General features: G+C 43.3%; 1 long non-coding RNA gene across 1 annotated transcript in view; it reads right to left on the bottom strand.

Moving 5' to 3' along the window:
• Nucleotides 1–12089, bottom strand: part of LOC143708789 (uncharacterized) — a 686037-nt gene that overhangs the window by 179354 nt on the left and 494594 nt on the right. The window contains exon 2 of the long non-coding RNA XR_013193655.1: nucleotides 9843–10457. This is a non-coding gene — a long non-coding RNA (uncharacterized LOC143708789). The remainder of the gene's footprint in view (nucleotides 1–9842; nucleotides 10458–12089) is intronic.

The raw sequence follows: 12089 nt of genomic DNA, 5'->3' as shown, positions 1-12089 counted from the left end.
ACATTATGGTTGATCCACTGTAGTCACATGGTCTATTTTAACAATGTCTTAACTGCCTTTCTGGACCTTGAAAGTTGCAATCATTTTGCCAACTATTTAAAACACACACACACACATATATATATATATATATATATATGGTTACGCACAAAAAGTATTATCATGGCTTCAGAACATTATGGTTGATCCACTGTAGTCACATGGTCTATTTTAACAATGTCTTAACTGCCTTTCTGGACCTTGAAAGTTGCAATCATTTTGCCAACTATGTGCCACTATGTGTGGTTCAGAAAACTCTTGGATTTCATCAAAAATATCTTAATTTGTGTTGTGAAAATGAACGAAGGTCAGTAGTTAAATAATGACAGAAATTAAATTTTTGAGTGAACTAATCCTTTAACATACACATTTATATTTAAGTAAACTGTTACCTTTGAACAAATTCAAGTGTGTAGGATGCCTCGTGCTGGTACACCAGATTAAAGTTGTAGTAAGTTGCAAACAAAGCAGCAAATCCAGCCATAAATTTGAGGTGTGGATTCATAACGACCTGACCCTCAATACTCAGCACCAGGGTTGCAGTGAGAATTTCACCTAAAAATAATAAAAATAAGAAACACTTTCTAAAAATGCTTGCTAAAATACCACAGGCGAAATATATTAAGTAATTTAAAGATTTTGAAACGTACATTACCTAAGACAATCAGTCTCGGAAAGTCTGGAAGTGTAGAACTTTTTTCCACATCAGCTGCTGTTGCTGACATCTACAAAAAAAGAAAAAAAAGGAAAAAAATTCTTGAGATATGAGATGCAAATGTGGATTTTACACTAAATGTCCTCTCACAACTGTTAAAGGGGCATTTTATTTCCCTGCCCACATCAATATGGCCTTTTAAATGCCTAATTAAGTTATTCAGAGTTGTACATGTGAAATGACAATATCCAATCTGGCAAATCAGTGTTGTGTCTATTTTGTCAAATCTGGCACCTTTACGAGACTTCTGATAACCTGTATGGTCTCTATATAGATGAGACTTAAAAGCTGCAAATTTTGTAAATGCACGGGAACAGTCAGGTACAACACAGGTAAAACAGCAGTTTGGAACTGGTATTTTAAAGAAATAAGAAATTTTAAATTAAAGACACATTCCTTTACTAAATAAACATAACGTTTCAGGGGGGGAAATATTGGAATCAAACACTTTTAGATCCCACTAAATGTCCTGATAACACGCAGTGGTTAACAAGTTTGCATATGTTATGAATTCTGTTCATAATTGCTTAAACAGCATTAAGTAATACATTAGATTGTAATATATATGGACGTAAATTTAAGTTAACTTACCAAAAATTGAGTAAATAATGCCTTTTATCTTCAACTCTTCTTGCCCTGCATGCTCCAGTTCGCCAGTTTTCAAACCTGTATTCAGCCCGCGCAATCCCATAATGCCACATCACAATAAGTTGTTGTAAAACGTATGAACTACAGTGAAAACACCTCTTACCTGTAAATCAATTTACAGTTGACAGGGAAATATACTTTAAATAACTGTAATACTCTTTTTGACCCATAATGCATTGCGAATTACAGTAATAACTTGTACAATGATAAAACAATAAATTTCTGTAGAATTTTGCTGTAGAATCTACAGCAATTTGTTACAGTGTGGCATTTAAACGATGCCCAATTGGCACTAAGGGGCCTAAAGTGTGCCAAGAAAACATCCCCCACACCATTACACCACCACCACCAGCCTGCACAGTGGTAACATGATGAATCCGTGTTCTCATTCTGTTTACGCAAAATTCTGACTCTACCATCTGAATGTCTCAACAGAAATCGAGACTCATCAGACCAGGCAACATTTTCCCAGTCTTCAACTGTCCAATTTTGGTGAGCTCTTGCAAATTGTAGCCTTTTTTCCTATTTGTAGTGGAGATGAGTGGTACCCGGTGGGGTCTTCTGCTGTTGTAGCCCATCTGCCTCAAGGTTGTGCGTGTTGTGGCTTCACAAATGCTTTTCTGCATACCTCGGTTGTAACGAGTGGTTATTTCAGTCAAAGTTGCCCTTCTATCAGCTTGAATCAGTCGGCCCATTCTCCTCTGACCTCTAGCATCAACAAGGCATTTTCGCCCACAGGACTGCCGCATACTGGATGTTTTTCCCTTTTCACACCATTCTTTGTAAACCCTAGAAATGGTTGTGCATGAAAATCCCAGTAACTGAGCAGATTGTGAAATACTCAGACCGGCCCGTCTGGCACCAACAACCATGCCACGCTCATAATTGCTTAAATACACTTTCTTTCACATTCTGACATTCAGTTTGGAGTTCAGGAGATTTTCTTGACCAGGACCAAACCCCTAAATGCATTGAAGCAACTGTCATGTGATTGGTTGATTAAATAATTGCATTAATGAAAAATTGAACAGGTGTTCCTAATAATCCTTTAGGTGAGTGTATATATATATATATATATATATATATATATATATATATATATATATATATATATATATATATATATATATATATATATTTACACTATAAACAGAAATTCAAGGGGGTAAAATTAATTTCTTTATTTCTCAAAATACTTAGTTTTGAGTTTTGCTTTCTAAGTGATAAATTTAAGTATAAGTGTTTTGACACATGATTGTTGGGTGTAGGTCATCAGTAAATAAATGTGTTATTTACAGTTTTTCTCAATTGCTTAAACACGTTTTTTTGAAACGATGCCTCGTATTCTCAAAACAGTAATCACATCCATAATGTCTCACCCAATTCCCCAAACATCCTATTTTCAGGTCAAAATGAAGCTCTACACTCAAAACCATTCACTCTTGCTGAAAAACCAAACTTTGCCCTCAGAAATCACACACAAGCCCTCACAAACACACAGACTAAAACATAGTCTTACACACTGGTGCAATTAATTCAAAACAACATTTCCAAAACTAGTAAGTTATGTTACTTGTGTTTCCCTCCCCTCACAAACATTTTCACATGATGAACAGAAAAGTACAACCAATAATTGGTCAACCAGAAAAGTACAACCAATACATTGGCAAATTTTTATTAATTCATGCACTACACATTACAACAACATAACATTTTTTTTATTTAGCCTAAGCATCCCGTCTTTGGTCTGGGACAGGCCAGAGAATCTTGTCAGCATCACAGGCTATATTGGCCCTAGCCAGGCAGTGGGGGTAACATCCTCTTGCATGCCTGTTCCCCGCTGGCTCGCATAAACTGAAATATTTGGCAGGCTTCTCCCATTTTATTGTCTCTGTGTCCTAGTAAAATAGAAGTGCTGATTACTTTAACTGTAACACATCCTTTTTACAAAATGTAAGCATTCAGAAAACTCTATCTGTATATGAGGCAATTTGATGCATTTCTTTTCATTATAGCAGTATAGTGCAACAGCTACAGTACATGTATGTGTTGTAACAGCACATAGTAGAGCTCTCAAAAGTTACAGTAGAGAGCAGTCTGAAGTACATCTACCTGTTTTTCTCCCGGATGGTTCTTATGATCGAGGCGACGGTGAAGCGACTCAAATGTGGCCTTCCTCATAGCCCAGCCTCCCTTATAGTCATACCATGGACAAAGACATGAGCAACTAGAGTGGCACGAATTTCATCCCAGACTTGTCTCCTTGCCCTTGCCCTTACCCTGGCCCTTGCCCTTCACCTTCCTCCTCCTCCTCCTCCTCCTCCTCCTCCTCCTCCACCTCCTTCTCTTCCTCTTCCTTCACCTCTTACTCCACTCCCATCTCCTCCTCCTCATCCTCCTCCACTCCAGTGTCCTTGACCTCTTCCTTCATGTCTTTCTGGATCCATTGTTCCAAAACTGAATGAACTGACTCTGGCCCTTTCTATTGAAGGTTTTGATTGGTGTTTGATCAATTTTGACTCTTAGTGTTTTCACTCGGGCAATTGTGTGCTAACTGAGCTGAAGCTGTGCTGACTTGAGTGAACAATATTGAATGCTTGTGCTTTCTAAATGACAACATGGTATAGGCAATGATAAATAAAGGGATTTGTGAGTTTTGCAGTGACAGTTCGACAAATCTGACTCATGTGTCAAAACAGGGGAATAGTGTTTGTAGTTTAGGGAACTGGGTGTGCTCTTTGATAAATGGCGTTATGATTTTGAAATTTTAGTTCTAAAGCCTGGTTATAGTGTTTAAGCAATCAAGAAAAATGGTAAATGGCAGTGTTTCCCAAATGAAACAAAAGAGCTGTTAGTTTTGATTATGTTTGTAATGTAGAGAACTTTATTTAGAGTTTTGCAAAAGGTTTGTTTTACAATATATATACAATATATCAGACTTGGTCAAGATTCGGCACATAAGTGAATGGTTTCACTGAGTGAGCCTCAAGTCCCACTTTTAGTGTCTCAGCAATTTGAAAAAACTGTAAAGTTATCTTGTCTTTAATAATGTTCTCAGTGCCAGGGAACAGACTCGGAGACAGAGATAAGGTTAAACCCAAGCAGGATATTTAATGACAGTGATGAATTTAATGGCTTCATTGACACTTCATTTCAAAAAGCGGGCATTCCAGGGTTCTCAGGATGCTTAGAACACATCAACGTTATCTGGCAACGAATTCAATCAGCTAAAAAGGAGAGGAAGGAGCTCCATGTGACATTCCTGGATGTGGCTAATGCATATGGTTCAGTGCCACATGAGCTTCTTTGGGCAGCATTTGATTTTTTTCAGGGTACCAATGTCGATAACAAATTTTGTGAAAGCCTATTTTGGAGATTTGCAATTTAGTTTCTCAACTCCAGAATTCAGCACTACATGGCAATGCTTAGAGGTTGGAATAATGGCAGGATGCACCATTTCTCCACTGGCTTTTACCACGGCAATGGAAGTAATCATTAGGGCATCAAAAGTTCTCATTCGAGGTGGAGAAGTTAGACGACCAGCAGTGGAAGAGTTTAAGAGCATAAACAGCTGAGCTCTACCAGGCAAACTAAAACTCTGGTGCTTTCAGTTTGGTCTACTGCCAAGGTTGCTGTGGCCACTGACTGTGTACGAGGTTTGACAACAGTGGATAAGCTGGAAGTGTTAATAAGTTCATATATCAGGAAATGGTTGGGAGTTCCACATTGCCTCAGCAGAGTGGGACTTTATAGTAATAAATATTGCAGCTGCCAGTCTCTGCTTTAACCGAGGAGTTTAAGTGTGCCAAGGTCAGACTGGAAATGACCTTAGTAGAGTCACGCAACAAATGTGTAAGGGAGGCAGGACCTGTGTTAAAAACTGGAAGAAAGTGGTCAGCAAAGAAATCTGTGGAAGAGGCAAAGGCTGCCCGTCAAATTGGTGATATTGTGGGACAAGTACAGCATGGAAGAGGGGGTTTTGGGCTCAGTTTAGCTCCTCCTAAATGGCACAAGGCAGCCCCAGCTCAAAGGAGGAAGCTGGTAGTCAACAAGGTGCAAAAGCAGGAGGAGAGGATGAGGTGTATAAAGGCCATTTCCCAGGCCAGGCAGGGAGAGTGGATTAGATGGGAGAGTGTGGAACAACGCAAGATGGGCTGGCAAGACCTTTGGTCAATGGAAGAGAGTAGGATCAGTTTCCTTATCAGGTTAACATATGATGTTCTCTCATCACCACAGAACCTAAACCTCTGGGTAGGAGAGGATCCCTCTTGTCCTTTGTGTTCATCACCTGCCACATTAAGGCACATTTTGACAGGATGTAAGGTGGCTGTTAGCCAGGGTCGGTTTACTTGGCGCCATGACCAAGTACTGCAATGTTTGGCTTCAGCACTGGAAGATTAGCGTAACATGACCAATAAGTTGCCACCTGTTCTAGCAAAACATTACACACAGAAGACAATATTCCTCCGCCCAGGCGAGCAACCACCAAGAAAAGGTGTTAAAACCAATTCTCGTCCAGGACAACTGGAAGCTGCTAGGGACTGGAAAATGCTGGTTGATCTTGATCAACGGCTTATTTTTCCACCTGAGATTGCCACCACTAACCTCCAACCAGATATTTTGTTATGGTCTGGGTCAGCACACATTGTTCAACTGATAGAGTTAACAGTGCCATGGGAGGATGCTGTAGATGAGGCATATAAGAGGAAGAAACTGCGGTATGCTCAGCTGGCCACTGAAGCAGAACAGCGAGGATGGAGAGTCCGTGTTTATCCAGTGGAAGTGGGTTGCGAGGATTTGTGGCACACTCTACAACCCGGTTCCTCAGAGACGTCGGATTCAGTTCAAGAGTTGCGTCACACAGTAGAGAACTTATTGGAAGCAGCAGAGAGGAGCAGCAACTGGCTGTGGTTGAGACGGAAAGATTATGGCTGGCTGTGTACAGGCCGCCACGCTACGGTTTCGAAGAATTCTTGAAAACTCGAAGAGCCTGTTGGTTTATTTGTATAGTTTGCATTGTAATATTATGTTCCTGTGTATTTTGCATGAATGAGGATTGGTGTCTGGACAGGTAGTATGCCATACGGAACCGTTTCCACTGAACCTGCTTTAATGACGGCAGTGGGGCTCGACAGCCTTAGTCAAACGGGTTGGCGCGTATGGTCGGGTTGCGGAGAGATTGTGAGAGATTGTGGTTAGGTCACATGTGAACTAAGAGGAAGGAGCAACCTCAGCAGCAGGAGGGAGGTAAAGGTCAGTAAGCTGGGCTGAGTTGAGTGGGGGATGGAGGGGGGTGACTCTGGGACGCCTGAGTCACTGTCGAGCCCTCTTGAGGTGTCGTGGGCTAGTCGACGAAACACTGAGGACGGAAGGTGCCCACTTGAAGACTCTAGAGATGTTCCCTACTCAGCTCAATCCAGAGGGTTGTTATGGGGGGACCGCATTGTGGTTGCAGCCGTTGTGTGTGCTGACACGCAAAATACACTGCAGCTATTAACACCAGACAGAAGGAGATTCACATCACCATATGGAAAGAAGCGTAAATGGATGGAGAAGCATATGTTACTGTAAAGCTACGTCTTAGTTGGTGCTTATCTTGGCGAAAGCCGAGTACAAATCAGTATGAGGTTTTAACATCTACTCTCGTGTAATGGAAATCATAAACAGTAAGCAGGTGAGTAATAGAACAGTATGAATAATGATGAGCATATGAATATGAACTAACTGAGTCTCTTCCTGAGTCTCTTTCCTTTACCAGGACGATAGCGGAGCAATGATGACTGGAGCGGGAGTATAGAGCAGGCACACACCTCTTCACAGGAGGATAGTGAATAGACAGGTACGAGTATTCCAAAGAGTAGCTCACAGGGAGATTGTTGGAGATTTACAAAAAGATCACAGGAGAATCACTAAGAAATTGCTGGAAAATCACAGCTACGGACAACAGGCTACTTACCTGCTCTACTTACATTTTGGATATCCCTGTAATACTCTAGATTACAGGGATATCCAAAAGGTAAGTAGACCAGGTAAGTAGTCTGTTGTCCGTAGCTGACACCAGACAAAGAGTAACTGTGAGGTGTGTGCTCGTATCCTGGTGCAGATTGGAGAGCTGATGGGAAACAGGTGTAGGTGATGGCAGAGTGAGTGCAGGTGAGGAACAGGAGGGATGCTGTTTCTGGGAAATGCAGTTTCTGATTAGATGATTGGTCTGTTCAAGATGGGCAGATGGAGAGCATATGTGACATTACCCAGCTCCACGGCGGCTCCCAATGCCCACAAAAATGTAATGTTCCTTGACAATATAGTTTAGTGTAGTTCTAGAGGGCCCAGGAGGGAGGGTCTGAGGCATTGAGGGAGAACAGTGAGTGAGAGGGCAGTGGAGGAGTTGATGAAGGCAAGCACCACAGAGAGGGTCAGACTACAGCCAAGATGATGACCCATGGCAGAAGGTGGAGACCCAGGCGAAACTGAGGAGACAAAGAACAAGGGTGACACCACTGGTCTGGAGGGCCAAGGCAGAGCTGGCGGCTCGTGGGACTGAGGTGAGATCCGGAATACCACAGTGAAGCTGGAGAGACTGAGGACAATTGTGGAGCTGGAGGGAAGGCGGTGCTCGTTGGAGCTAAAAGTATGGAGGGTTGATGCGTATAAAGAGGCCTGGAATCCCATGGCACAACCAGGGCATTGTCTGACCAAGGTAGAGCCAGAGGGATGAGGTAGCCTGGCGGAGCAAGTGGGATGACGGTCCACGGTGGAGATGAGAGAGCCATGGAGCCATGATGGAGCGGATGGGCTGGAGGGCGGAGGTGGAGTTCAGGGCTCTGAGGCCAGAGTTGGAGCTAGGGTATCATTAGGTAGAGCTGGAGGCTACAAAGCCAAACCATTATGCAGTGCCATTGAAGGAGAAGCTGGGGGGCTAAAAGGAGACTGGCTGGGTTCGGTAAAGGAGGCAGGAGAGGGAGGCTTTGTTTGTTTAGTGTCGTGACTGTGTTTCACTGGCTAAATAGTTGGGCGTGGCCTAAGCCAGTTAAAGTACTTATTCTAGGCATTTGCTAATAGTTGTTAGAAGAAGCATTAGAACAACAGGAGAGAACATCAGTCTGTGAGTGTTTACTTTCTCATTTGATTTTAGCGCGGCTCTTCGTTACTGTGTTTACCCTGGTAAAAACGCGTGTGTGTTTGTTTAGTGTCGTGACTGAGTTTCGCTGGCTAAATAGTTGGGCGTGGCCTAAGCCAGTTAAAGTACTTATTCTAGGCATTTGCTAATAGTTGTTAGAAGAAGCATTAGAACAACAGGAGAGAACATCAGTCTGTGAGTGTTTACTTTCTCATTTGATTTTAGCGTGGCTCTTCGTTACTGTGTTTACCCTGGTAAAAACGCGTGTGTGTTTGTTTAGTGTCGTGACTGAGTTTCGCTGGCTAAATAGTTGGCCGTGGCCTGCTGTATTCATTAACGGGGTATTAGGCGTGTATATAACTGGTTAGTGCACCGCGGCGGCAGTCTCGGCTGCCCTCGTGTGAAGCCCTCATCGTGTGAAGACCAAAGTGTGTAAAGACCAGCGACTCTACCTGTGCGACTCCACCGAGCAAGGACACCGACAAGGCACTTGAGTATTAAATTATTCTTGTTTATCTATTGTTGTTTCCTTTCACTTCTACAACTTTTCGTCGGATCTTTCTGTTTGTGAGCTCCTTTACACTATGTGTTTTCAAATCCCTACTATTACTAACATACGTAAATCAAATGTCACACGTCGGAGGCGGTACAATCCTAACAATCTCCGTACCCTTCCGGTGTCTTCTAATACTTTATTCTCTTTTCCTATTGGTCTCTGGAACTGCCAGTCCGCTGTTAACAAAGCTGATTTCATTACATCTTTTTCAAGTCATTCAGGTCTCAGTCTATTGGTCCTGACTGAGACCGGATCAGACCAGAGGACACTGTCACACCTGCTGCCCTCTCCACTAAATACACTTTCTCACACACCCCCCGTCTGACCGGAAGGGGTGGTGGTACTGGTCTGCTACTCTCAAATGACTGGAAATTTGATCCTTTACCAGCTCTATTTGACAACAGCTCATTTGAATCACATTCAATTACCATCAATAGTCCTATTAAAATCCATTTTGTAGTTGTATATCGTCCCCCAGGTCAACTTGGCAGTTTCTTGGAGGAGCTTGATGTGCCACTCTCATCCTTCCCTGAAGATGGTACTCCTCTTGTAATTCTTGGAGACTTCAACATCCACCTAGAAAAACCTCAAGCTGCCGATTTCCACACCCTGCTTGCATCATTTGACCTCAAGCGAGTATCTACTGTGGCTACTCACAAATCAGGTAACCAATTGGCCCTCGGATCTACACACGCTACTGCTCTACGGACAATACACTGGTCACTCCACTGGACACCTCAGATAACTTCCTCCTCACTCTCAACCTCAACCTGCCTCAGAACACAACACACACTCCTCCACAGGTCACCTTTCGACGGAACCTACGCTCACTTTCACCCTCTCACCTATCCTCTTTGGTCTCATCCACACTTCCTCCACCTGATCAGCTCTCAACACTAGATACTAACAGTGCAACTGATACTCTTTTCTCCACTTTAACACCCTGCTTGGACAACTTCTGTCCCCTTTCCTCCAGGCCAGCCCGCGCCACACCCTCTGCCCCCTGGTTATCTGATATTCTCCCCGAACATCGTACTAAACTCAGGGGTGCAGAGAGGAAGTGGCGCAAATCGAAAGATCCGACAGACCTGGGTCTTTATCAATCCCTCCTCTCTTCCTTCTCTGCTAATATCTCTACTGCTAAAATGGCTTACTATCACAACAAAATTTTCAATTCTTCTGACTCTCGCATGCTTTTCAAAACCTTCTCCTCTCTTCTTAACCCTCCTCCTCCTCCTCCTTCATCAACCCTAACAGCTGACGATTTTGCCACATTCTTCATAGAAAAAACAACCACCATCAGCGGCCAATTTACCAATTCACAAACTGACACACACATTTTACCAACAAACGCACACATTCTACCCTCCTTCTCTCTACTTTCAGAGGTGGAAGTCTCTAAACTCCTCCTTTCCAATCGCCCTACTACCTGTCCGCTTGATCCAATCCCCACTAATGTACTTCAAGCCATTTCTTCCTCAGTTGTACCCACACTCACGCACATCATAAACACCTCTCTTCACACTGGTACTTTTCCCACAGCTTTTAAGTAGGCTCGAGTAACCCCACTGCTTAAGAAACCCAATCTAAATCCAGCACATCTAACAAGTTACAGACCGGTATCTCTTCTTCCATTTGTCGCGGAAACACTTGAACGAGTTGTTTTCAACCAGATCTCCTCCTTTCTTACACAGAACAACCTCTTGGACAACAATCAGTCTGGTTTCAAGAGCGGACACTCAACTGAGACTGCCCTGCTCTCAGTAATTTAAGCTCTGAGACTGGCAAGAGCAGCTTCCAAATCCTCAGTTCTCATCCTGCTGGATCTGTCTGCTGCTCTTGACACAGTTAACTACCAGATCCTCCTGTCAATCCTAAAGATGAAGGGCATCTCGGGAACTGCACTCCAATGGTTCGAGTCTTACCTCTCAGGTAGGTCCTTTAGGGTGTCATGGAAAGGTGTGGCATCTAAGACCCAACATCTAGCTACTGGGCTACCTCAGGGCTCAGTGCTTGGACCACTCCTCTTCTCCATCTACGTGACATCACTAGGATCTGTGATTCAGAAACATGGCTTTTCCTATCATTGCTACGCTGATGACACACAACTCTACCTCTCATTCCAGCCTGACGATCCAACGGTAGCTGCTCGTATCTCAGCCTGCCTAACAGACATTTCTGGCTGGATGAAGGACCACCACCTTCAACTAAACCTTCCGAAGACAGAGCTACTTGTGGACCCGGCCAACCCGACACTTCATCACAACTTCTCCATTCAGCTAGGCTCTTCATCCATAACTCCATCAAGGTCAGCTAGGAACCTTGGGGTTGTAATTGATGATCAGTTGAAATTCACAGACCACATTGCTAGAACTGCCCGGTCCTGCAGATTTACCTTGCACAACATTAGGAGGATCAGGCCCTTCCTTACAGAGCATGCTACACAACTCCTTGTCCAAGCACTTGTTTTATCCAGACTGGACTATTTTAATGCTCTCCTGGCTGGTCTTCCAGCTTGCTCTGTCAAACCTCTACAATTGATCCAGAATGCTGCAGCCAGAGTAGTCTTTAATGAGCCAAAGAGAGCACACGTCACTCCTTTCCTCACTAAATTGCACTGGTCGCCAGTTGCCGCTCGCATTAAATTCAAGGTACTGACGTTTGCCTATAGAACAACCACTGGCACTGCTCCCTCTTACCTAAACTCATTACTTCAGACTTACGTGCCATCCAGAAACTTGCGCTCTGCTAGCGAATGTCGTCTTGTGGTACCATCTCAAAGAGGCACAAAATCTCTTTCTCGGACCTTTACCATGACTGTTCCCTGTTGGTTGAATGATCTGCGTAACTCAACCAGAGCTTCTGTGTCAGTAGCCACTTTCAAGAAACTGCTGAAGACGTATCTTTTTCGGCAGCACTTGATTCAGTAGTACTAACACTTTCTCTTCTCTTCTATTCTATTAAAAAATGCACTAAAGTTAAACTGAGAGGGGTTATAGCACTTGCGTATT

Source organism: Siphateles boraxobius, unplaced genomic scaffold (assembly GCF_051911475.1).
Source record: "Siphateles boraxobius isolate OS27281-9 unplaced genomic scaffold, OSU_SipBor_1 43, whole genome shotgun sequence".
NCBI lineage: Eukaryota > Metazoa > Chordata > Actinopteri > Cypriniformes > Leuciscidae > Siphateles > Siphateles boraxobius.
Note: the sequence above shows the minus strand (reverse complement) of the source record. Positions and strands in the feature narration are given on the sequence as shown.